The sequence below is a fragment of the Equus przewalskii genome, chromosome 2 (assembly GCF_037783145.1).
Source record: "Equus przewalskii isolate Varuska chromosome 2, EquPr2, whole genome shotgun sequence".
Lineage (NCBI taxonomy): Eukaryota > Metazoa > Chordata > Mammalia > Perissodactyla > Equidae > Equus > Equus przewalskii.
This window is the reverse complement of record NC_091832.1, coordinates 95,879,850-95,906,244: the sequence shown is the minus strand read 5'-3', so window position 1 is coordinate 95,906,244 and position 26,395 is coordinate 95,879,850. Positions and strand designations below refer to the sequence as shown.

At 34.9% G+C, this 26,395-nt stretch overlaps 1 long non-coding RNA gene across 1 annotated transcript in view; it reads left to right on the top strand.

Moving 5' to 3' along the window:
• LOC103552256 (uncharacterized) overlaps positions 1-26,395 on the top strand; it is a 103,831-nt gene that overhangs the window by 30,875 nt on the left and 46,561 nt on the right. The window contains exons 5-6 of the long non-coding RNA XR_011537164.1: positions 17,429-17,531; positions 18,292-18,354. This is a non-coding gene — a long non-coding RNA (uncharacterized lncRNA). The remainder of the gene's footprint in view (positions 1-17,428; positions 17,532-18,291; positions 18,355-26,395) is intronic.

Below are 26,395 nucleotides of genomic sequence, written 5' to 3'. Positions count from 1 at the left end.
GAAAGTGAAATGTAACAGCTGAGGGGAAAGTCACTCAGACCCTCTGATTCTTTACTTTTTCCTTTCACAGAATGTGAGATATATTGAAAATTACTTTTAATTAGAGTGCTGGTTTTTAATCTAAATAGAGAAGAATAGTTGCCAAGATGATTAAACATCCACATTACCTTATTCTATCCTATTAGTTATCTTCTTAGAAGGAACACTAGGTATACCATCAGAGTTTCCCTCTGATCTAGGCAAAAAATTATCACATAAATTACAGTTATATTAAAAAACATATGTTGCCTGCTTGATTTAAGAAATAACACAGTATTTGAGTTAACAACCTAGTTTCAAGTCCTGCTTGCATTTTTTATTAGCTCTTCTAATTTGGCAGTTCTTTTAAATTGTCAGAGTGGTGATTTCATCATGTGTGGAATAAGGAGAAGAATACTCAATCTGAAGATCTCAAAAGATCATTCTGAGGATCAGGTGTAACAACGTATGGGAAACACTATAAACCTAGAAAAGGATAAGCAAATATGACATTATATTTTTTTCCCCCAAAAGAGAAAGCAATTACTACTTTTACTAGTTATCCAGCACAGCTGTAACAAAGTATTACAAACTGGGTGGCTTTAACAACAGAAATTTATTGTCTCACAGTCCCAGAGGCTCAAAGTCCGAGACCAAAGTGTTGGCAGGGTTGGTTCCTTCTGTAGCTGTGAGGGAGAATCTGTTCCATGCCTCTCTCCTAGTTTCTGGTGGTTTGTTGGCAATCTTTGACATTCTTTGGCTTATTAGGCATATCATATAACATTCTTCCTGTATGCATATCTGTGTCCAAATTTCCCCTTTTCAGAAGGACATCAGTCAGATTGGATTAGCTACTCATCCTACTCCGGTATGACTTCATCTTAACTTAAATAATTATATCTGTAACAACCCTATTTCCAGATAAGCTCTCATTCTAAGGTACTGAAGTTTAGGACTTCAACATATGAATTGTGAAAGGACACACTTCAGCTCAGAATATTATATCAAAAATGGACTGAGAGTTCAGTCTTAATCCTTTAGTCAGTAACACACTTGACTCTCATCACCTGAGCATCACACAGAGATTATCCATCCTCTAGAAAACATTAATACTAAGAGAAAAAGGATGAAAGAGCTCTGCTAACTTCTTAATTTGCTAAACTTTCTGCTTATTTAGGCCATTAGACATCTTCAACTATTTCCATTAAAAAACACTTTTACTTAAAAGGTTATTCTCTTTAAATCTATTTCTGCAACAAATTTTAGAGTGACATCATCTATGAAAGATGTTTATCATGCCTTGCAAAATGAAATTAAAGAAAAAATATATTGTAAGGAAATGAGGAAAAATTAAAGTTTTCAACATTTTATAAAACTTCAGAGAGAATCAAGAAGCATTTTTTTAATTGGAGGTATTTACAGCTATATCATCAATATGTCCATTCAATAAAACAATTCCTATGGCTCTATTTCTATTTAATGTTACAAAAAGCCAAAAATAAATATTTGGAAAATGTTGCTTTAAACTAAACTTCAGCCAAGATGTTGTGGAATAAACTGGGTTTTTTTCCCTTTAAGACATACGTTAATTCATAGGAGATCCTAACATCAAATGGATAATTCTTTTGAGATTCATTAAACTCTCCCTATATATCTATCAAGTTCTATTTAGATTAGGGAGCAGGACTTGTCTTCTACTTGTTTCCTTTACAGTCTTTGTTATACAACACGTGTTCTTGTACAATTGAGCACATTCTGATATAAAGGCAGTAATGGAGCAAGTGGGTATTATGTAGCACAACTCCTCAAGGTAAACAGGGGTGGGTAATTTAATTTCCAAGGTGACAAATTATCTTATCATGAGTGAGCAGGCAATTTCTTCCTGAAATAAACTAAGTAGCCCAGGACAGCTTTAACTAGATGAAATCATTATCTTTTTAAAGACAGAAGTGTTGAATAAAGTTAATTTTCTCTGCTTTATTGTCTTGGTAGAAAATGGCATAAGAAAATAGTGCTGCCTTAAGGTAACTTTCAGCTGTTTAAACTCTTCAGTAAGAGAATAAAATAGTATTAGTTTAGAAAAAAACACATATGCACACACATATTTCTAATGAATTAGACTGCAATAATAGACTATTAAAAAGACAAACGCCTTTACTCCTTACCTTTCTAAAGGACAAGCACACAAAAAATATTTATTTATACCTCAGATTTTTATAACAACTTAAAAAAATTATTTAACAAACTGTAGCTTTAATCATCGTCTGACCATGGCCTACAGCATTATGTGTTACAATGTACTAGGCATTTTGAAAACATTTATTTTCATTGAATTCACAATGTTACTAACAAAGCTCTTCCTGGTAATGACCTCTCAGAACGTCCTTAGCATTTTTCTCTTCTAACTTAGGCTAAAAATTATGCTCAATTCTTAGTACCTCAATAACGGTGAATCATCTCTAGAATAGTTTGAGTGCTATGTTCCTTAGAGTTTCTTAACTTCTTTCATGCAAGTTGAAAGACCCAAATTTGTCTCAAGTTTCATGATTATGAAGTATAAGAATTTGTAGATTCTAAGTTTTATTAAAATCTAATACAAATTGGTAAGGAAGGATTCGGAGAGGCAACTGCCATGGGCTGAGTACCTCTTCATGTTTTTTGCTGACATAGCAAGACTACTTTTACCCAGAACATTTCTCATGGTTGTGTTTACAGTGAATAACACATCTTGAGAGATGAGCACCTCTCAACTCCAACCCAGAAAAAGAGGAGGTTTGCTTCCACTTATATAAAAGCAGCTCACGCTTCTCATTTAACACTGGCTATTGCATCTGCAAGCGTCTTTAAAGGGCCCTTTGCATCACTTCTGTGGAACTTGCGGGACAGGTGGAAGTGGTACAAACCACTATGAAGCTCCAGCTACTGCTCTTGCTGTGACTTATAAAGTCTTTTGTCTCTAACCCACGAGTATCATGCCCTTGCCTCCCAATGTCCATGAGCAGGAACAAACTAGCTTATTCCCTCTCGGGATAGAATCTCAGACCTTGCACAGTTCTTGTCAGGTGGATATCAGGATATCTACTTTCTCTGTTTCTGCAGTTGAGTTGGTAGATAGATAAATAATTTATGTCTTTGTAATTCTTCAGCAATATTGTTTTCTCACTATTGCCCAAATTATTTTGAAGAGGTGTAGAGATATGAAACAATACTAGCCTCTTACAATTCTACATAATAAGTCTTTAGTGTTCCTAGTACTAAAACTATATTTACCACTTACAACTGAAGACAAATAGCTTTATGTGTCCTTAGAGGGGGAGGGAGAGAGAAGAAAGAGACAGAGAGAGAGGTAGATAGACAGACAGATAGGCACAGATAGAGAGAGGCAGAGATGGGGCAGAGAAAGAGAAGAGAGAGATTAATTTTAAATCCTCAGTCAAAGGAATTTGGAATGTTTAGAATGGTCATCATAATGGAAAATATTGAATTTAATAAACAGTTTGGACAAGTTACAAGTATGGAAATAAGTAAATGGAACACAATAAAACTAGGTATGATGGCTTAAAAATTCAAAAAACAAAATGACATTTTATTCATTTATAAATTAATGTAAACATCTTCACAATTTGTAGCCATTGCACATTAGAACTGCAATATTAAATTTAAAAACCTGGCACAAATCTGAAAACTACTATAAATATGCTTTGTATTCAGACACTATGGCCTCTTCATTAGAATGAATCATTCCTTTCAAATCTTGGCCTTTACTCAACTTCACAGAGATTCCTCCAGGTGTGAGTTCAATTCTCCTGGGATGTTTTTACTTTCAGCACTCATTTCACCTAAACCTACTACATATTGTATATGCAGAAAAGGCATATGTATGAAATATATTTGTCTAAGAATCTGTTGAGCTGAAATTTCTCAGGGAGAAAAAACAAACATCTAATGGCACTTCTCAGCATTTGATGTTTATGTATGTGCAGATTGTATGTATGCACAGCTGTGCATAGCTACACACAATTTTGTTGTACATCACAGCAGATAGTTGGTTACATTTTAAATGGATTTGATATGTAAACACTGATACTGCTGAACAGATAGGAATTTACCTCATAAATACTATAATTACTCTTTTTAATCACCATATGATATTACCTAACATCATTAGCAAACTTCATATCTACTAGTGTCTAACTTTTCATTCTAACTATCCAAATGTCATTTGAAGATTAATGACTATAATATGGAAGAAAAAAATTGTATTGGAGTTATACCATAAGAAACTTTTTTTCCAACAGTGAGTCAAATGCCATTTTAACATGGAACATCCCTTCAGAACAATTTTGAATAAGCAATTGAAAATAATTATTGACAGGGAGTCGGCCCCATGGCTGAGTGATTAAGTTCACGCACTCCACTTTGGTGGCCCAGGGTTTTGCCGATTCAGATCCTGGGCACGGACCTAGCACAGCCCATCAAGCCATGCTGAGGTGGCACCCCACATAGCAGAACTAGAGGGACCTATAACTAGAATATACAACTATGTACTGGGGGGCTTTGGGAAGAAGAGAAGAAAAAAATATTGGAAGCAGATGTTAACTCAGGGCCAAAAAGAAAAAGAAATAGCTTTTAAAAAAAAAGAAAAAGAAAATAATTATAGAAAAAATGATGTAATAGCTCCACTGATCACACTACTTTACATTTTTTGAGGTATTTAACACTCTTATTTATGCTTGAAATTCAGAGATATTTCGATGATAGCAAAGAAGAAAGGATTGAGCATCTGTAAAGTGAATATGGGATAATTTCTAAAACTATTGCCAACTCCAATGCTTGTTGATCTATGTAGTAGACATTGTAAATATATTTGAGATATTAGCAATATAAAAATGAGCTAGACATGCATTTGTAGAGTGCTATGATTAGTCTGAACATCCTTTATGAAAGAGCATATGACCAAATAAGAGAGATTGTATTTCGAATGAGCCTTGAAGAATGGCAGGATGGAAGGCATTCCAGGTAGATGAAAATAAAGAGCTGGCTTCTAGAGTACTGCCTTTAGATGACAAGGTAGAATGGAGGTGCAGGTTTGTTATTCTTGAGGGCAGTGGTGGTGGTGATAATAATAATTGATGCTTCGTTTTAAATTATAGGAGGTTTGAAGTTTTCATAGGCCAATGGAGCAGATGGAAAAGGAACGTGGGTAAAAACACAAGCTAGAAAAGTTAGCCTTGGAAAGACTCTTTAGTTGAGCAAGAAAGGAAATCTATAACCATCAAGGAAAAGTAAGGTATTTAAACTAGGAATGTTTGCATGGAAGAAAGTTGAAGGAATTTAGATGTTTAGCACCATAAATTGCATGCATTCCCATATGCCTTTCTATGATGAGTAGGAATTATTGTCTTTTTTGAGATTATTCTGTTAACTCTAAAATGAAATGTTTCTTGAATTCTTAATAATTTTTATGCCTACCATAATGAAACGTATACATAGTTTATGAGAGAAGAAAGTTATTACAAATAATTCATAAAGACTTAAAAGTATTTTTAGTATTGATATTGCTTTGTTTATTAAAGTGATTTTTGAATTTTTTTCATGATTGAATACATAATATGATGTAAAAATCAAAACTAAGAACTTTCAAAGTGTTATTTAATAAGATGATTGGGTTACTGCAACAGATATTTCATTAGTGTTACTGATAAGATTAAGGTTTAATTGTTGAACACTTATATCCTTCTCTTTTTCATAGTGCTGTATATTTCTTTATTGTTGTTATTATGCTGGATTTTCAGTTTATTTTTTCCTCTATTTGGGAAAGTAAACAATTTTGTATGAAGCAATTTCTTCCATAGGGTTTCAACACAAGACTCTTTAATCTACAATTTTCTGCATTAGGTTCAGGTTTTAGTGTTGATAGAGGAGAAAAATCTGTTACCAAGGGATCATGAGAAGATATGGAACACGGCAAAATTACATTTCTACCTACTATTTTGGGCCAAATCAAGTTCAACAATATTCTAGCTTAGGGCTGTATTAGTTTTTCCATTCAGAACTCTATTACTTGCCTCGAAGAGTATTGACTTTGAAGGGCAGAGAGCTGCATAAAGAGTTCTTTCTTTTAGCATTTTGCTTATTTCTCAACCTTATGTACATTTGTGATAGCGATATATATATATGCATAAGACAAATTGTTTTTTGATAATGTTTTGCATAAAAATGCACAGTAAGTATTTTACAAAGAAAATACTAGACTACGCTTTCCCTTTTTTGAGTTGCTAAGCAGGAATCTATGGCATTGATTGATGCATCATTTTGAAATCTGCAATGGTTTTTATGGTTTTAGTTATGAATATGTATGAAAAATCGGTTTTAGTAACTGTGCTATTAGAGATGGTCTAGGACTATAATTCAATGGCAATTTCCTTAAAAGACAAAGGAACTTGAATTACAATAGAATAAGTGTTGATAGCTGAATGTCTTGTTGAAAAATAGCTTCTTGTATTCAGGCACATTTTCAGATGGTGACAAGAGGTAATGACTAAAGGCGAGCATACTTAGAGATATGTCAACTCCTAGTTGAATTACCGAAGAAGAAATTCTTAAATATTCTGTCCACCTTATGTCACATTATTTATAGAAATTTTAAAAATCATCAACTCAACACTATTATATTTTTGCTAAAGAAACATAGAGTTATATTTCTCATATATATATATATATATATACACGTACATATGCATCCTGATTGGACAACAAAATATGTATTTTTATTTTCAAAAGTTAGCCTTAAAATTTGATGTTCCTTGAATTCTTAATCCTTTCTTTTTCCTGATCAACATAACAACAACAATTATGTATAATCGGTTGTCAAATCAAGCTTTTCTTAACACTTACATGCCTTGTTTTCAGGATTAATTAGGGCAAATAAAGTTCAAGTAGCGAATACACATGTAGACATCCTTAGCTCAGCTTTCCAAATGTGGTTATTTCCGTGGTTAAAATGAAAACAGAACAAAATCACTTTTGTTTTTTTTTTCTTTCATGATATATTTTCTATTCTGTAGTTGTTTGGTTAATTTTATTTTTCCTTTGGACTAATTAAAAGTTATTTGACACGGACACAAACAGATAAATACACAAGCTTCCAGATCCAAATTTCTGATATAATGTTTAGTCAAAACCCCTGTCATGTCCTATAACCATTTCTTAACTAATACACTATAGGAAAAAAGAATATCAGTTATGTTCATAGAATAATTGCTCTTTTCATAGTTTTCTGTTTTATACACAATAATCTTATATACTGGATTTAATTTATATAAATTGCCATATATGATAACATATCAAAGTAGAATACCTTCCTGCTCACATGCTCAAATCCTGACAAAATGGGGAAGAAAAGGGGGCCTCGTTACAATTGTGGAAGTTTCAGCCTTCTACTAAGGCATAAGTTAAACAAAAAATCAGGAAATAAAGAAAAAATATATTCATATATCTGGGTGGTTATGGTGAAGAACATTGTTACACAGCCACTGAGGAGACTAGCTGCATTTTTACCATGGCTAGGCCAGCTATACAGCATCTATTATTTAGGAAACAACATAAAATGTTAGAGCTACATAATGGAAAACTGTAAATGAGTCAACCTTCTTGACACTCAGACTCTCAGGCACCAGGTTAATGTCACAGAGGCAAACTGGTCAGCATCCAGGGCAAGGAGCCAGCTGTAGTATCTGCACTACACTCTGAAAGAATGTAGCTCAGACAGAAAATGGAGCAGTTTCAGGAGGCTGTGAGAATGTAATTTATGGTAGAATTACAGTGTGGCAGTTGGGGCCGATTCTGACTAACCAAGTCTATGAGTCTTCACTTCACCACCCACAGCAACTGACAGCAACTAAAATTACGGACTGTCTCATTTTCAATTTCACTGTAAAAGCAATTCTAATTAGTTACTCAATATTGTTCTTATGTTTCTTATGTACATATATAACTTAGATCCTATTCTTGCCTCCTATACCCATATAATGTTTCTTTTATTTAAGTATAATATTAATAGATGTTCTCATTTACTTACATCTGAAAAAAGTTTAAATGGTTAATTTATGATCACATTTGCCATCAATTCAATAAAAATTATAATTGTATTTTTAATATCTATTACTAAGTACTTAATTTAAATAAAGTTGTTGTTTATTTCTTCTTCATAATTAGATATCTAGCCTTATTATGAAGATAGACACTATGCTTTAACTTTTGTTTAATAATGTTAGGTATAAAAATGGCAGCTTTCTACCATAAAATTTATTTATTTTTTCCTCCCCAAAGACCAAGTACATGGTTGTAAATCCTAGTTGTGAGCCATTCTAGTTCTTCTATGTGAGCTGCCACCACAACATGACAACTGACAGACGGATGGTATGGTTCCATGAAATGGGAAATAAACCCGGGCAGCGGAAGCAGTGAAAGTGCCGAACTTTAACCACTAGGCCATCAGGGTAGCTCATAAAAATTTAATTTAAATATGTAAAACTAAAAAGAATTTTTTTACAAATTCAAGAGTAAACAAAATAATCCAGATTATACGATGACTCTCTAGAGATTGTATGCTGACTTTTCATTAAGTAGTTGAATAAAATTTAACTTGTGTAGATCAGAAAAAAAACTGTAAATATGTGTAGATATGTATTCTCTCTTTGCGTGTTTTGTTCTTTCAAATTCTATTTTCACATTATTGTACAGAGGTGAGATACCCAATAGGGTAGTCACTAGTCACATGTGATGGTTGAGTACTTGAAATGTGGCTGGGGGACTGAGGGAATGAATTTTTTATTTTAATTAATTAAATTTAGATTTAAAAGCTAAAGTGTTGTATAATTCTTTTTCTATTAAACAACTTTATTGTTTGGTGGGATTAAATTTCCTCTGAACTGTTGAAAATTTCACATTTTATTTGAGATGTATTGTAGGTATAAAATACATACCTGATTTTGAAGATTTATAAAAAAAGAATAATATATCTTATTAACAATTTGTTTTATAGATTATAAGTAGAATTAAAAACACTTTGGATATTTTCAGGTAAATAAAATATATTATTAATATTGATGTAACCTGTTCTTTCTGCTGTTTTTAATATGACTACCAGAAAATTTTAAATTACATATGTGGCTCATATTATATTTCCACTGGGAAATGCTAGTAGAAAAGATGTTTATTATAAAAATGAATATTGAAATTGACCATATTAAGGAACAGCTTTATTCAAAGATTCTGGGAACAAGAAATTCCAGTCTATTAAAGGGAAAGTAACAATCATTGGCTGGCCAGTCACAATCATGTTGACTAGAAAGGACCTTGGCTACATTAAAAACGACAAAAAAAATAAGAATGCTGTCACTGAATATATTCTGTAAGTAGTTATAAAATGATTTAAAGAAAAATTACTGAACAACTCTTAGAAAATTTTAGTTTTTCTTCAATTAGGAGCATTAGAAGTCTGTGCCTCTTCAATTATTTGATTGATCTCAATAGGCAGTATTACCTTCAGTTATTGACATTCAGTTACATACATCGCTGGCACAAATTAGACTTAGGCTTCTTCAGGCTAGATTTATGTTCAAAGCTTGGCCAGGATCAAGTGTGCTGCCCTTGTTATGCCCTTCATTTTTGCTACTTCTATATCTACCCTAAAGATTCCTTAATTAAAGAGGAGAATTTATACGTATTAATACTAATCTTCCTGCTGTACCATTGCTCCTACAAATGTATTCAAAATTAATTGGAACTTAATTTCTGAGTATTGATATAATTGTGCTTGTTTTTTTATTTCTGGTGATTTCTGTGATTAATACAGATGGTTAAAAATGTATTTCAAAGTAATAATATCATGCATTTGAATACATGTTATATTTATGGAAATTATCTTGAAGACAATTTGTTCTTAACACAGAATAATCTGTACTTGCTTCCTTCTAATATATAGATTTTCTTATATGTGTATATGAGTAGATTACAATAATTTTATTGATGTTACTCAAATCACCAGTATTTGCATAAAAATTATTATGATATCAAATTACATGATGTCATCATAGCAGGTAGGAACCTTTTGAGTTCTTGATATTTTTCACTTTAAATAGATTGAAGTCAGGAAATGCTGCACTCTTTTATCTTTTTCTTAATATCACTGCACAGAGCAAGCAGAGAAAACTACTGCAATTTTTTTTTGCCCTCTAAAGTATTCAAGTTACAATTTTAATGAAGAAAAATCCTTTTTAAAATTCTTCTTAATATAGTTTTCTTATTGGCATACTATTGCTTTAATAAAACAGACGTAAGTGACACATTTGGTGGCCTACAAATCCCACATATATTTTTGAAGCAAAAAGAAAAACATTCTTCTTTTTCATTCTTAAATGAGTTACAGTTTAACAAATACTTGTTTTAAAAGGCACCAGTTGCTTTCCTGATGAAAGTCAAGTTGCTAACAGAGTTCCAATCAGAAAAACCCGCTTGAAAGCAGAATCCATGAAACCAGCTCGCCCTATTGTATATGATTCAATACACATTTTATTTTATTTTGCACATTAACTTTTAAATATTGCTCTCAATCAACTCACTTCTTTACCTAACTCTTGGCCATCTGTTTTCTTTTATTCTCTGAGCATTTCTCACAAAACAGCCTCTTCATGCAGTCTCTACTTTCATGTGTAGAGGATTTGCTGTTTACCCTTCTACACAAAGGGTGGGGAGAATTGAATCTTTATTAAATAACTTTATGGAGAATATTACTCCTTGGATAAAGGCTCAATAAAGGAGAAAAAAACCTTAATTTCTGGAGTACTGTTACTAAAACATAAATAAGTTACTTAAAACCAACTTCTATACTGACCAATAAAAATATCAAATGAGATAAATTCTAGCATAATTAGAATGCTTTTGAAAGGAACGATTAAGATTCTTTTAAAGATATTTTATATCACAGATACAGTCACATGTCATTTAATGACAGGGATTTGATCTAAGAAATGTGCGTTAGGTGATTTTGACTTTGTGCAAACATCATAGAGTGTACTTACATGAACTTAGACGATATAGCCTACTACACACTGAGGCTATATGGTACAAATTTTATGAGACCACTGTCATATATGAGGTCCATCCTTGACCAAAATGTTGTTATGTGGCACATGACTGTACATACAGATATCTATATCTCTTTATATATAACACTTTCATGTTGTGAAATTATTATTATAGAACAATAGGTTGTTTCTAATGTAATATGAGACAGTTGATTTTTGAATATAGTAGCATGTCCGTATAAAAAGAATGGATCCTGGATTATCTTTCCTCTTTTAAAAAAGTTTGATTTTTAATATTTACTGTAAATTTTATATCTCATATGATTTTCCAACTCTAACAATGCTCTAATCTGTACGGTTATCTCCTTAATAAAAATATTTTGGACTCTATTCCCCCATGTTCTTAATTTCCTTTCAGTAAGTGAAGTATCCAGAGAGTCATTAAACTTTTGTATGTAAATGAATTTTCAGAGCATGTAGTTCAAAATTCTCAGTCAAGTACATAAAAAAAATTTATTAAGAATACCTAGTTATACAATTTTAGGTGACTTGGACCAAGTTTAACCATCAGGTATTCACAGAGTAAAACTAGAATTTAAATTAAGTCTCTTAACTACTGGTTCTTTCCATTCCATGATGTTCTATCCAATTTCAGGAAACAAAGGACAATATAGAATTTACTTATTTAATCATCATTTGGTTAAAACTATTAGAACTCATCCTCCCTGTTGCCATGACACTTTTGAAATGTCAATCTTGTAAAAGATTCATGATGTTTGGGTAGCAAAATCTTACAATTATTTCACATGTGACCATCTTTCTAGACAGGTAAGGGTAAATCCCTAGTAAAACATGATTCTTTTTGTTTTACATAAATTTTTAACAAAATTTTATAGGCTTAATTTCCTCTGACCCTGTTAGTCAAACATAATCAGTTGTTCCTGAGCCATCTCCTAATGACTCAGGAAAACTGGCAAGTCTTCAGGAATTTTGTGAACCAATAGTTTGAAATCAACTATGGTGGTGGTATTTTCACCACAAAAATTGGTAAATGATACAAATCATGGCTCTTTCTTTTTTCCATAGTGTGTTTGCTGTTAAAAATTTGATAGCATGTTGCTACTAAATATCCCTTCCACCGAGCATACGTGAAGGAAGTGTGAGTAGATGAAGTGTTATCAGAAGAGGCTGTATAAATTAGCATATTGCTACAACCTTTATATTTTATCCTTCAAGGTCTCCAATCTTCTCACTGCCGGTGCCTAATTCTTCAACATTTTAAATAATTCATATTTAGAATCACTGGGGTGCCATGAAAAACACCCACCATTTAAAATTTTCTACATGTTAACATGCCATTTATAAGAACAAAATGCATGTTTAACTTTTCATTCAGCAGAGTTCTAGGAAGGCTATAAATAGCCCATGCTTTTAAAAGAGGTTTCAACCTCAGTTTTCTAGAAAGAATAAGAAAATGTGTACTGGCTATTTAAAGCTTACCCTGTCTTAACAGACGGAAGAAAAAGCTTGCTGAATCCTTAAAAATCTTCATAATTAATATCAGACTCTCTATGATTATCAATATCATGTATCAACTCAAATTCTTCTTAAGGCATGATAAAGTAACTGGAAAAATAACACCAATATTTAATTGGTGTCTTTTAAGTGACAGGCACACTTCCAGGCATGGAGGATATATCAGTGACCCAGACAGATCTTTGCTCTCCTGAAGCGTTCATTCTTGTGGTAGAAGAGAAACAATAAACATGAAAAAAGACTAACTAATAGGATACTTTCAGATAGTGATAAATTATGTAAAGAAAACAAGACTGAGAACAGAGAATGAGCACACTGAGCACAGTTTGTCTTCCACAGAAATCTCATTTATTCTTATGATTTAACTCACAGATTCATCATGACTTCTCTATTATTGCCATGTTGATATTTTACACAAAACTCAGCAAAACAAAAACAAAACTCACTTCAGGTAGACCGTAAGTATAAATATGTTTGATGTTAAAATTAATTGTAGTTTTGTACTTAATACTTTACACCAGTAAATTTGACTTTGTTTGTATTCAGTTACTGCTATGAGCTGGGTACTGGTATGAGAATCACAGCTGCATTTAAAAACACATACACACATAAAATGTTGTTCTTGCTCTTCAAGGGTCTTCTGCTCTAGCACTCGTGTGAAAGAATAAGAGACAATTCCAGCTTAAATTAATTATTTCTATGGAAGATTTAAGCATCTGGCTGTTGATGATATTGAGTAACATAAATATTTCTGGATAAGTGAAGGAGATGTTCAGCACAGCTTTCCAAAGGAGAATGCATTCATGTTAAGTTTTAAAGAATGAATAGTAGATAGCAAACTCAAGAGGGTGAAGAGGAGAGAACTACCAGGTTAAGGAAAACCACAAGGAGATTTGAATGACCAATACGTTTGAATAAACATGTTAAATTTGTTGGTGAATGCAAAGCATAGACAGAAAACAGTGGTTAAATATGAGACTGGAGATTAACTGTGGGTTAAATCATGAAGTGCTGTTAAGGTCATAATAATTCTGTGCCAGATTCATGGAGAGAAATGTCAAAGATTGGTATTGAGAATTGTGTTTAAGGTCAAGGCTTTTTATCATAGCAGTCAATTAGGAGAGTATTTCGCTGCTTGAGATGGAAAATAAGGATTTGTAGTAAATCTTAGGGGGTAGGGTATAATTCTTGAGATATTTATGTGGTGGAATTGATAGGATCTGTGGATTTTTTGTACCAAAGTGAGGTGGAAGGGTAACAGATTATTCTAGGTCATTCTAGATTATTCTAGCTTATCTAGAATGATAAAACTATGACTGGTAGTTCCATTCTCAAAAAATGGTGAATTCAGGATGAGGAATCTGCAGTTCTCTGTCTGGTTTTCAAAGACATTTATAATTTGGCATGTATCAATCTTGCACATTTTATCTCCCATTGCCTCCAAACATATTCATTTCCCTGTTCTCCTCAGCAACTTTAACAGCCCTTGCTGGGCTATCTTATTAATCACTCAAAGCATGTTATTGGGCTCCTTCTATGTTTCAGGCACAGTTCTAGATACTGGCAATTTAGCAAAGAAGAAAACAGACAAATTCTTTCAAAGAGCATACATTCTCTTTGGGTGAGAGACAATAAACTATATGAATAAGTAAAATACAGTATGATTGCTAGATACAAGTGCTGAGAAAAGAAAATCAGGGAAGGGGCTTGGAAACTGTTGGTGTATGGGGGAGTAATTTTAGATAAGTTGGCTATAGATTCAGTGAAAGGATAATATTAAAAAAAAAAAAACAGAAGAGAAAGACAAAGAGGTGATGTTGAAAGCCATGATATGCACAGGGAAGAACAAGACACGAAATGTGAAATATATGACAATTTACCCTCCTTAAATCTAACACATCAGCCTGCCATAGTTTCGAGGATTCCAGTAGAAGACACAAGAATCTCGGGTCAGAGACAAAGGACAGTTTATTACTCACAGCAATTGCAGTCATCACAGGTTCAACATATTTATGCACCAGTTCTTAGAGGACTGATTCCCACTAAAAGAGAAAAAGTCCAGGTGGCACCTGCACATGCAGAAGGACACATTATAAATAAGGAACTCTGAGCTTAGGAAATTCAAATCTTTTATGATTGGCTTCAAGCAAAGCTATCCTTTTTCCCAGAGGTAAACATTATTTTTATTATAATGGACAGTAAAGCAAATTTGCCCTTTGCTGTGAAGGGAGACACTATCTCTATCTTCCAAGGTTAATTGTCATACAAAAAATCTTGGAAAAGATAATTTGGAACAAAAGTATAGTTAGCACCTTGCTCATGAAATGTGTAGAAATATGAGAGACACATGGAGTATTGTTTCTCAACTACAACCACCCCTTGTTTATACCTCATCTTGGTGTCTCACACTTTTGATGAGCACATTATTCTGTCTGCCACTCTGTGAAGGAAGCTGAGATGAAATCCATCCAATTTGTCTCATTTAATTGAGGCTACTATGAACAGGACTTCAAGCAGCAAGATGTGACCAACCTGCAGTATTATCTTCAGTCATGCCCCAAAATGACCTGACCCAATCAGTTCTAAAAATCCCACAAATCATCAGAGTTGATCTTAGAAAGCCAGGTAATTTTCTCCTTAATTTCTGTATTAACCTTTTTACTTGGCCTGAGGCATTAACCCAGGTACAGGAGGATGTATTAGCAAGTACACAGACTCTACCTTGGTTCTGCCAGGAGTGAGCAGAAGCAAAACTCTGTACTATTTGACCTCCCTCACCATGAGCAACTAGATCAACTTGGTAAGCATCACAAATCTACCATGCAGTCATAGCCCCTCTTCCAGGAACACAGAATTCTTTCCTTTTGTGCACACTTTATGATAATGAATGCATTGCCATGAAGATCAAAAAAACAAGGGTGGCAATCTGGGCAGCACAATGTTGGTTATCAGCTTGATTCCAGTCCATCTCCTCAGAGAATGGGTCTCTAACACAGACACTACATGAGTTACTCCGATGGTTTGGTGTCTGATCTGGTTCCACAGATTGTGGCCCCCAAAAATGAATGCATTTAATCTGCCATTCTGTTATATTCCAATTGGCATACCAAACAGTCAGGCTATAGGCAATAGCTTGTGTCAGTAGAAATGTAGCAAGTTTTAGCAAAGAAAGAATCTATCACAGCTATCAGAATTGCTTTGACTTCTGCTCACTGAGCAGAGTGACTATATGCCTTGTCAGTTCTGCACAGCTGGTGCTGAGGTTGAACATCAGCAGGAATACAGTGGACACATCCGATTTCAGCCTAACTCACCTATCAGTGAACCATGTCCCAGACATTTAAGAGAACTCTGTGAATCAAGGTTCCAGTGGAGATAGGAGATTTGTTTTAGGTGGTGGAGTAGGGAATAAAGCTCCTCTTAATAGCATAGCTTCTACTTTTTATGTAATGTCAAGATGCTGATAGATACTGAGTTCTTGGAATATATCACTAAGTCAGAGTGGGAGAAAAATGTCTTCAAGGTTCTTACTCCCTCCTCACCCCAAAGAGGCCTCCATAGATGTGCCTGAAGAAGACCTCTGCCCAAGGCCTCAGAAAAGCTGATCTTGGAATGTAGGTGCCAAGGTTAGGAATGTAAATATGCAAAGAGTATGACAAGCCAGCAGGGCCTGAGTCCTTGATGCAACTCTCTTCAGAGCCATAATACCTTTGCTATGGACAAAGTCTGGTATGGGGAAGGTAGCTTTTCCCCATGAGGCTTGTCTTAGCAATTGCCTAGGGTCACATCTGAAAAAATCACACAAAGATTTTTTAACTAGGAACCGAACTCCTCAAGAGTTCCAAAGCTTTCTTGATTTAAAAGGTTAGGTTTAACAAAAGCATATTAACATGCTAATAGTTGCTTTGTAAAATGGAGTGGAGCTGGTAACCATAGAGAAGCAACAAGCTGAAAACCTTAAAGGGTACCGTTGGAGAATGGCTGCTTCCTTTTAACAGAGGCTCCAATCAGCAAAATCATTAGTCATAGAGACTTGTCACTCAAAAGCGTTTTAGGGTTGTGAGGTCCCAAAGGTATCAGCACTTTTTTATATGTGGCTCTTTCTCAATGGGCTGATGCATATGATGCTTATGAACATTCATAAAGCAGTGATGTAAAATATGAACACAAACATATTTTCGGCTGTGGAAGTCTCAACAATATTATAGTGAATAAACCCAAGAGCTACACACACAAGGCTGATACCAAACTCCTTAATCCAAAGTTCCTGTGCCCGATGCACAGTACACTAACCACTGAGACACTGGTGCTTGGAGTTGGAGAAAGGTTTGTTCAAGTTGACCAAAATGAGAAGGCAGGATCAGAGACTCTCTCAAATCTGCCTTAACAAGAGAAGAAAGCAAGGAGTTTTATACAACTGAGGGGCTTGGCAGGAGGTGATTCAGAAAAACAAAGGAGTGATCTATGTTTCTTTCAGTCCAGATAAGCCCTGGGCAATCTGACTTCTGGGAATCAATGGCAGCTGAGGGCCACTTGTCTGGTGATCATAAATTCCTTGAAGGCATTCTTTTTCTTTTGTAAAATAAGCTCATAAATCCTTGTAAGCCTTGAATTACCCCTCAGGTTTAACTAGAAAACAGTAAATTGACAAGATTAACTTCTTTTCATCTATGTCTGTGTTGAGAGCAAGGTTGAAAGGTTATGTTCTTATTGAATATTTACAGTAACCTTCAGGTAACTGGCTTCAATTACCACTGTCCTTTTTCTCTTCCTCATTCTTGTAGGAAGCAAGGCATTGATCATTCTGGCTATTTCCTGCTGAAAGGGAATGAAGATGGGGTAACTGAGGAGTGAGATTTTTCAACTTGAGATTGAAAATATTCTCAGGTACTGGGTTATATTTTGCACTTTGAATTATGCATTGTTAGAATTTTAATTTTTGTACCTCATTCAACAGTTTTAGTAAAACATCTAAAAGCACATTTTATCATCAAATATCCAATGAAAAGGATAAGAAGTGTAGACAACCCAAATTTTAATAGTCACTGAAAAATAGATCTAATCCATTGGAGAATCCAAAACGGCCCTGAAAACCAGTCTAGACATTATAAACTGGAATTATCAAGGGGTCTTCATGGTCATGCACTGAATACAATTTGGGATGACATGTCCAACCTCTAAAAAGATTACTTGCTCTTGCCCAAATCTGAGAAATGCTAATAATCCAATTGTCTTTCCCAACTTGGGGGTCAAAGTCAACAAGGAAACATTATAGCCAGTTTACAAATAGAAAACAATAGCCTCAAAGAGAATTTACAGAAGTAGAATCTAATACCCACAAGTGTGTATTATAATTTCTGCTGAAACACAATTTTTCTCTCTAAAATCACCAATCACCAAAATCATTTTTACCAAACATAGCCAAATTAAGACTAACTGGCTGGCTTGGTCCAATTATTTATGTGAGTACAGCAAGAATAGCAGTTGATCACATAGGCTTTTTAAAAGTCTGCTTTGCTGGAACTTTTTATAAGGAATCACAGATTGAACTTTAAAGGCCTCTTGAGGCAAGGCCAAACCAAGGACTTGTCATCAGATTCCACCTACAATACCTAAAGATTTAAGTGAATTCTTCTCTTCTCTTAAGGTTCCATAAAGTATCCTGAAGTTCTTTGCACCTGCCAGGGAAGTGACCTTCTTTACTCACCTGGTAAGTCTTCTGGGAACTCAGCAAACAAGGTACCAGGCCACTATTTCCAAGTGGCTTTATTTCATAAAGTCAGTCTGTGTTCCTTGCCAACTGGTCATATCTGAGTCTGCATATTTCTCTCAAATATCACATTCAAGTCAAAGCTTTGGTAGTATAACCAGTGTTTCAAATTGTGTCCCGTTATAAGGAGAAGAAATTCTTATCAAACTTATGCAAATAACTATATTGCCATGAAAATAAGAATATTCAATCACTAAGAGTTTCTAAATTCTGGAGGGATCAGGTATGGAGAAAAAGATAAACGTTTTAATTCTGCTTACAAAAGTATAATTTATCAAACTGCTATAAGCCATAGTTAGCTTAAGAGAAAAGCAAAAAAGGTTTTCTTAAATCTGAAAAAACAAAACAATAAAAAATCAGCAATATTTCAAACAAAAAGTTCATAAAAGTTATAATCATCCTCATCAGTTCATTTAGTCCCAAGTAATAAACTCTTGATCTTTTGTCAGCAATTTCATGAAGCCATCAGTTTATCTGTAAGAGTTCTGTAATTTCTTTCCCAGTTCAGTTGTATGATCTGAAAGCTTTATCAGAAATCTGTATTCTAGAGTAAGTGTCAGAGTCCTCTCCATGAATATGACTGAAGATGAAATATATTTGCATAAGCAGAGTTAGAATTACAACTAACAATCAGGACAGATCAGAATTTTAGGAATGTTATTTAATTTTTAAAACACATATCAGTAACATTTACCCACACAATTGCATAGATCCCTATGAAACCATGCTTAGTTATCCATTTAACCATGGTGGCAATGAATGATTTTCAGGAAAATGCAGAAAATTAAAGCAGTAAGAAAAAACTTAGCACCTGTGATTAAAGGCCTGATAAAATTTATTTTGATAAAACATAAAATCCATACTCTTCTGGTAAGAAAATCCAAATTCTAATTTTGCACCAACTTACTTTTGATATTAAAATTCATTCATTTAACTGAATTCATTTTAGTCTTAGCCAATGTGACCATGTACAAAATTCTTTTCTCAGAGTTTTTCTTCCATAAACCTTCTATGACCTTTTTTAACAAACAAAATTACCTTTATTTCTTATACCTTTTTACTGAAAATATACATCTTAATTTCCTAGAATACAGAGATAATTCCCCTACTAATTTTAGTAGCTATAATCACATATGGTAATTTGAATTTTTAATCCATAGAAAACTTAATTTATGGTGAAAACTATGAAGTAAGCAATTATAAACTGTATTTTATATTATCATTCAGTGACTTGGCAAAATTATAGATATTTCTTATAATTTCTAGAAACATCTTATTTCATAGTACAATCTTTTAGTAAAACAAAAGACATGTTTACTAATAGAACCAAATATCTTTTGGCTTCTTTGTAATAAGAAGCCAAAAGTAGACAAACCCATATTTAATTTATATAAGCACTTAGGTTAAACCAATTAAATAGAGCTCTTAATTTTAGCCATACCATCTGGAGGTAGAAAAAAATCTCATGTTGTATGGTTCAGGAAACCCTATTGGTTTCCTTTAGTATGCTTAATTAACATTGTCTGAAGGGCAGATTTTCATACTGTTTTACAATATAAATACTGGGGTAATGTTTCCCCCAGTGAGACACAATGTCTATCCCCACCATACGATTTAGAAGTCAATCATGCAAAAGAGATATAATCATTGAATTCCATCAACTCTTATACTTCTTATCATAGCTTTGATTAGGAGTTTATCAACAAGTCTTGGTCTTATAATATTGGGAAGGGGAAACATTTCTAGCCAGACATAACATCCATTTTCAAAACACACTCAGGCAAAGTTGACACAACCTCTTCATATAAAATTAGCTTCATATAAAACATTCCAACCATTATAATCTTAACATTTATACTTTTACAATTATTTTTTCAATTTAATTGTAACCTGAGTCAGGGTCTTGAGGCTAGTCATCATTTTTAGCATTTCATTTTTAATTTGGTCTTTTCATAGGTACCAATAAAACAATTATGATGAGAGCTCTTTATAAGTTTTCCCAATTTAGAAGTTTTTCCAATTTAAGGATCCATTTCCTGGCCATTGGCAACTAAGTTCTTAATAGTGTCTCAAAGCAATGAGCCTTTTATGGCTTAACCATATATAAAAGAGGAGTCCCCAAAAGAAAGTGCAAAAGAAGCATCCCTCACAAGATCCAGAAATTTCACTTTCAAAAATAGTCCAGGGGCCAGCTCTGTGGCCCAGTGGTTAAGTTCACGTGCTCTGCTGCAGCGGCCCAGGGTTCGGATCCTGGGCATGGACATGGCACCACTTGTCAGGCCACGTTGAGGCGGCATCCCACATCTCACAACTAGAAGGACCTGCAACTAAGATATACAACTGTGTACAGGGGGGGTTTGGGGAGATAAAGCAGACAAAAAAACAAAAAAAGATTGGCAACAGTTGTTAGCCCAGGTGCCAATCTTTAAAAAGAAAAAAAAAAAATAGTCCAAGAAAGCTAAGGGCTGTGTTGCACAGGTGGTAGTGCTCTAACAAGCAATGAAGATTGAGATGACAAAGGCCTCTGGCAGACTGGGACCCCTCATGAAAACTCCCCTGAGAGCTTATAAAGCCAGAGAAAGAGAGTAAATCTCAGAACGCCAGTCTAATCAACTGGCTACCAAAATACACACCAGTGTGTGCATCCTCCAGATGGCAGAAACCAAAGAGGTCATAAAGCCAAGCTCTCAAGACATAGAGCAAGACAAAAAAAAATGCCGCTTATCTCACATGTACGTTAAAAGCTTTAGCTAAGCCTTGGATCTCTCAGAGCAAAACTACTACCTAGGAAGGAGGCACTGTGAGGTTGGGGATTATGTGTGTTTTATAGAGTACCTCATTGCATGGACATTTTCTTGACATTAGCAGGTGACCTGTGCCATTTTACCCTATTCCATGACCAACTTATTCTATCATGGCAGTCTTCTTGAGGTGACTAGAGGCCTAATGGCTCTTAACTGACTGACCTGTGCCCATAATTATTGTAGCCTTTTTGACTTCCAAGATGCCCCTTAGAAACAGCTTTCACCTTATGTGCATATTAACCCACAGCAAAGTTTGCCGCAGGACCATCCCAGGAAACAGGCTTGTAGAAATGCCTGCATCTTGCCCTATAGTTTCTCCTTTTTATGACAAGTGACAGAAAAGATAGAGGCAGGGAAAAATAGTGACCATCTCTCAGAGGATAAGGATCAATAAACCAAGAATACTCAAGCCAGATTTCCCAGAGTTGCTGAATGATCCCTCATCTGGCCATTTTCTCCAGAGTCTAAGAATATTATGGCCATGTGATGTTATAAAAGAATATCACCTTTTTCCTTTTTCATGGGCTCTTAGCTAAAAGTCACCCAATTTTGGAGAATGTAGTCCAGGGGGCTAAGGGTGCAGATCAAGCTAATATTCCCCATAGCTGATTCACACATAAGACAAGAGCACCTACACAAAGAAAATCACAGAAAAAATCTGACTCCTGCAGGACAAAAACAGAAGATGAAGTCCAATCATCCCTAGATCTCTCCCAAATGAGGGTCCCTCCTTTCAATCACACAAAATGCAAATCCAGAGACAGGGAATTCATGACCAAGAGTGTTGTGGGACTCATCCAGCAAAAGAAAAACTGAAAATATTCACATCAACACAAAGGCATCCACTCAAGGACAAAATTCAACTCCTGGCAAATGCAAAACTGAAAGTAGACCGAGGTACAATGTGTTTCTCCACTCCAAACAAGTGTTGAACCAAGGGCAGCTGATATCGGCAGGAAGTGGAGAGTGGCAGGGGATATCCCTCAGGTAAAGACACCGAGGAACTGCTGGGGACCACCAACTATTCAAACTCTCACTGGGGCCATTCAGTCACCAACACAAGACTCCTAGCTGACTCACAAGAATTGATACAGGACCTGTTAATCTTAAGTTCATGTGCCTGATGCACAATAAGGTAGTCACTGAGGCATCGGTACTTGGAGATGGAGAAAGGTTTATCCAGACTGACCAAAATGAGAAGCCAAGAGGATAGGTTTTCTCAAATCTGCCTTAAGAGTAGAAGAAAGCAGGGATTTTATAGAACTAAAGGGCTTTGCAGGAGGCATTTTGGAGAAACAAAAGGGTGATCCATGTTTCTTTCACTCCAGATGAGCCCCTGAGCAATCTGACATCTGGGTATCAATGGCAGCTGAGGACCAGTTATCTGGTGATCATAAATTCCTTGAAGGCATTCCTTTTCTTCTGTAAAACAAATTCATAAATTCTTGTGACTCTTGAGCCAACTCTCAGGTTAAAGAAGAAAACAGCAAATTGACAAGATTAACTTCTTTTCATCTATGTCTATGGTGAGAACAAAGTCAAAAGATAATTATGTTCTTATTGAACATTTATAGTAACCCTCAGGTACCCAGCTTCAAGGTCACATTATTTTCCCTTCTCTGCTTTGAATCTTGCAGAAATCCCATTTATTGAATTCAGGCACTCTTTCACTTGTGCTACAGGTAGGATGGTGACTTGGATACCTGTATCCAGCAGGCCCCCAAATTTAGATTCCCTCCCTCCCCAATTCTCCCCAAAGTACTCATATGGGTGTTTATGGACTTTGGTTCCCTTTGGGGACAGGAATACCCCGGTGCCATGCTCAATGTTTTTATTCTTAAAATAGCTGAGGGTCAGAGAGAGGAAATGGAGTGATAAGATGACAGAGACACTAGTTTCAGGCCAATAAATAAGGGTTTGCATCTACTTTTGGTTTTGAGTGGCCATCTGCATGGCTCAACCAAACATACTTCCAATTTTAGTCCCTTCCAAGCTTCTCTCTTTATTGCCAAACCTTTTTTTTTTTTTTTTTTTCCCATATCTGGAGAATTCTTTACTCAGCAGCTACAGCCATATTGCCTTTTTCGCTGAGACCACACAGGCTTGTTGCCCCAGTGTCACAATGACATCCCTTCCTCCCACCTAGAGGAGAATAAGCATCACCAAAATGTCATTTAGACAGATTTTTAAAATTTTACCTCTTGTCACTCAGTTTATAAACATTCATTTACAGGTGGCATATTTGGCTCACCTAACCCCCTACCATTTAAGTGATCGAATTCACTACCAGATCCTGGAGAGCCCTCTCATATTCTCTAACATGGCTCATGTGGACCCTCGTCTTTTCTCTTCCATTAAGCAGTATCTCTGCCAGCATTGCACCCTCACTGGCAAAACCGTCAAAAACCATGAAGGGTTTGAGACGTTGCCTTACTTGCAAGCTAATAAGTTAGCCCTCTACTGTTTTGTAGACGCCGGTCAATGATAAAAACAGTCATAGGCAAGAACATGTCACACAGAGGAAACAGAAAATGCAAAGGCCCAGAGGAAGGAGCTTATCAGGTATTTTCAGTGAATTATGAAAAGTGTTGCTGTGATAGCACAAGCAAGGGGAAAGTAACAGCATATGAACCTGAAGTTGTTCAGTTTGGAGATATAATGTGGATGCCATTGGCATACAAGTGGTATTTAAAGACTTTAGATGTGTGATCCCTATGTCTTAATTGCTGGAGCACTCTGACATTTACAGGTTGGAGACATGGATTATGATGTAAAATCCAGCCTATAGAGTAGTATGGCACACATGCAGCACACCACTCTCTGGTGGCCTTAGGAATAACTAGGAAGTAGACTGAAAAAGGAGTCACAGAAGTACAAAGAATATCAGAGAGGGATATGCTGTATCATCAAGATTCAAACATGAAAAAGAACATTTAGGACAGAGTAATTTAACATAGTAAGTGGCTATGCAGGTGATAAAATTTGTCAGGTAGCTACCTAGGAACTGAGATTAGAATCAAGAAGCTGCTACCAGCCCTATGCTGAATGAGAAAGGGAGAGGGCAGTGTCACAGGTGGTCAGGACCCAGGTTCACTTGGTAGAACTTGGAACCATGGAGATCTTACCCACTGGGAGGACCACTGGGTTGTTAATGTTTATATTTATTCATTGCAACCTATGTGCACACATGCAATGTTCTGAATCAGAGAAAGATTGTCATTATTCACATAAAAAGCAAATAATAACCAAATATTTCCCCACACCCAAAGTCTTACCCCTGGAGTAGTATGATGAAACCCATTCAAATGTTGTATGCATATAACATCTGTATCATAAGTGAGGAACACAAAATAATGTTTTTTCTCCATTTATAGACAAGAGATAGCTGTCATCCTTCCCTTCTGAAAATAAAAGGGGAAAATCCCCACTTTTGTTCCTTTGAGAATATGAAAAGTATCCTGCGTTTTTACTTTAACTTTTTGGAATGTAAATACATCTTTCCAAGAGATAGGTGAAGGGTATGGGGAAATACAGAAATGTGCTTCTTTTTATAGTTATATTGGAATTAAATTGTGTATACATCATGTGGGAAGTTCTCAGTTTTGTTGACCAGAAGAGAGGACTCAAATTAGTTAAGGAAAATGTATTAGATTTTGTAATGTGTCCAAAAGATACTTGGTAAGAGGTTTGTAAAATTATGATTATGTAGTTATGTATATTTAGACATATTCTTCATAGAAGAAGTAGAAAGAAAATTTATGAAAGTACTGTGGAATCCATATCATCAGATATGTGAGTGAAAAGAAGAACCATTCAAGCAGAAGAATCATTAAAACACAAGATGAGAAACCATCAGCAAAATGAAAAGGCAACCTACTGAATGTGAGAAAGTACTTGCAAATTATATATCTGATAAGGGATCAATATCCAAAATGTATAAAGAACTCATACAACTCAATAGCAATAAAACAATCCAATTACAAAATGGCCAGAAGATCTGAATAGATATTTTGCCAAAGAAGACATACAGATGGCCAGCAGGTACATGAAAATGTACTCAACTTCTCTAATCATCAGTGAAATGCAAATCAAAACCACGATGAGATATCACCTCACACCTGTTAGAGTGGTTGGTCTCAAAAAGACAACAAATAACAAGTGTTGGCAAGGATGTGGAGAAAAGAGAACTCTTGTGCACTGTTGGTGGGAATGTACATTGGTGCAACCACTATGGAAAACAGTATGGTGATTCCTCAAAAAATTAAAAATATCTATATATATATGTCTATCTATATATAACTCTCATATGTGTGTGTATATATATATATATATATATATATATATGTACACCAAGTCTTCTTTATCCATATATATATATGTGTGTATATATATATGAGGGAATATTGTTCAGCCTTAAAAGAGAATAAAATCTTGCCGTTTGCAACAACATGAATGCATGAATGGACCTTAAGGACATTATTCTAAGTGAAAGAAGTCAGACAGAGAAAAACAAATACTGTATGACCTCACCTATATATGGAATCTAAAAAATAAAAACCAAGCTCATAGATACAGAGAACAGATTTGTGGTTGCCAGGGGTGGGGATGGGGGTGGGCAAAATGCATAAAAGAAGTCAAAGGGCGCTAACTTCCATTATAAAATAAATGTCACGGAGATGTAATGTACAGCATGGTGACTATAGTTAATAGTACTGTGTTGCATATTTGAAAGTTGCTAGGAGAGTAAATCTTAAAAGTTCTCATCATGGAGCCAGCCCAGTGGTGTGGTGGTTAAGTTCATGAGCTCTGCTTCGGTGACCCGAGGTTCATGGGTTTGGATCCCAGGCGTGGACATAGCACCACTCATCAAGCCATGTTGTGGTGGCATGCCACATAAAATAGAGGAAGACTGGCATGGAAGTTAGCTCAGCGACAATCTTCCTCAAGTCAAAAGAGAAAGATTGGGAACAGATCAGGGCCAATCTTCCTCATACACAAAAATGTTCTCATCACAAGAAAAAAAATTTTGTAACTATGTATAGTGACAGATGTTAACTAGATTTATTGTGGTGATCATTTCACAATATATATAAATATCAACTCATGTACATCTGAAACTAACATAATGTTATATGTCAATTATACCTCAATAAAAATATTAAAAAGTAAAAATAAAA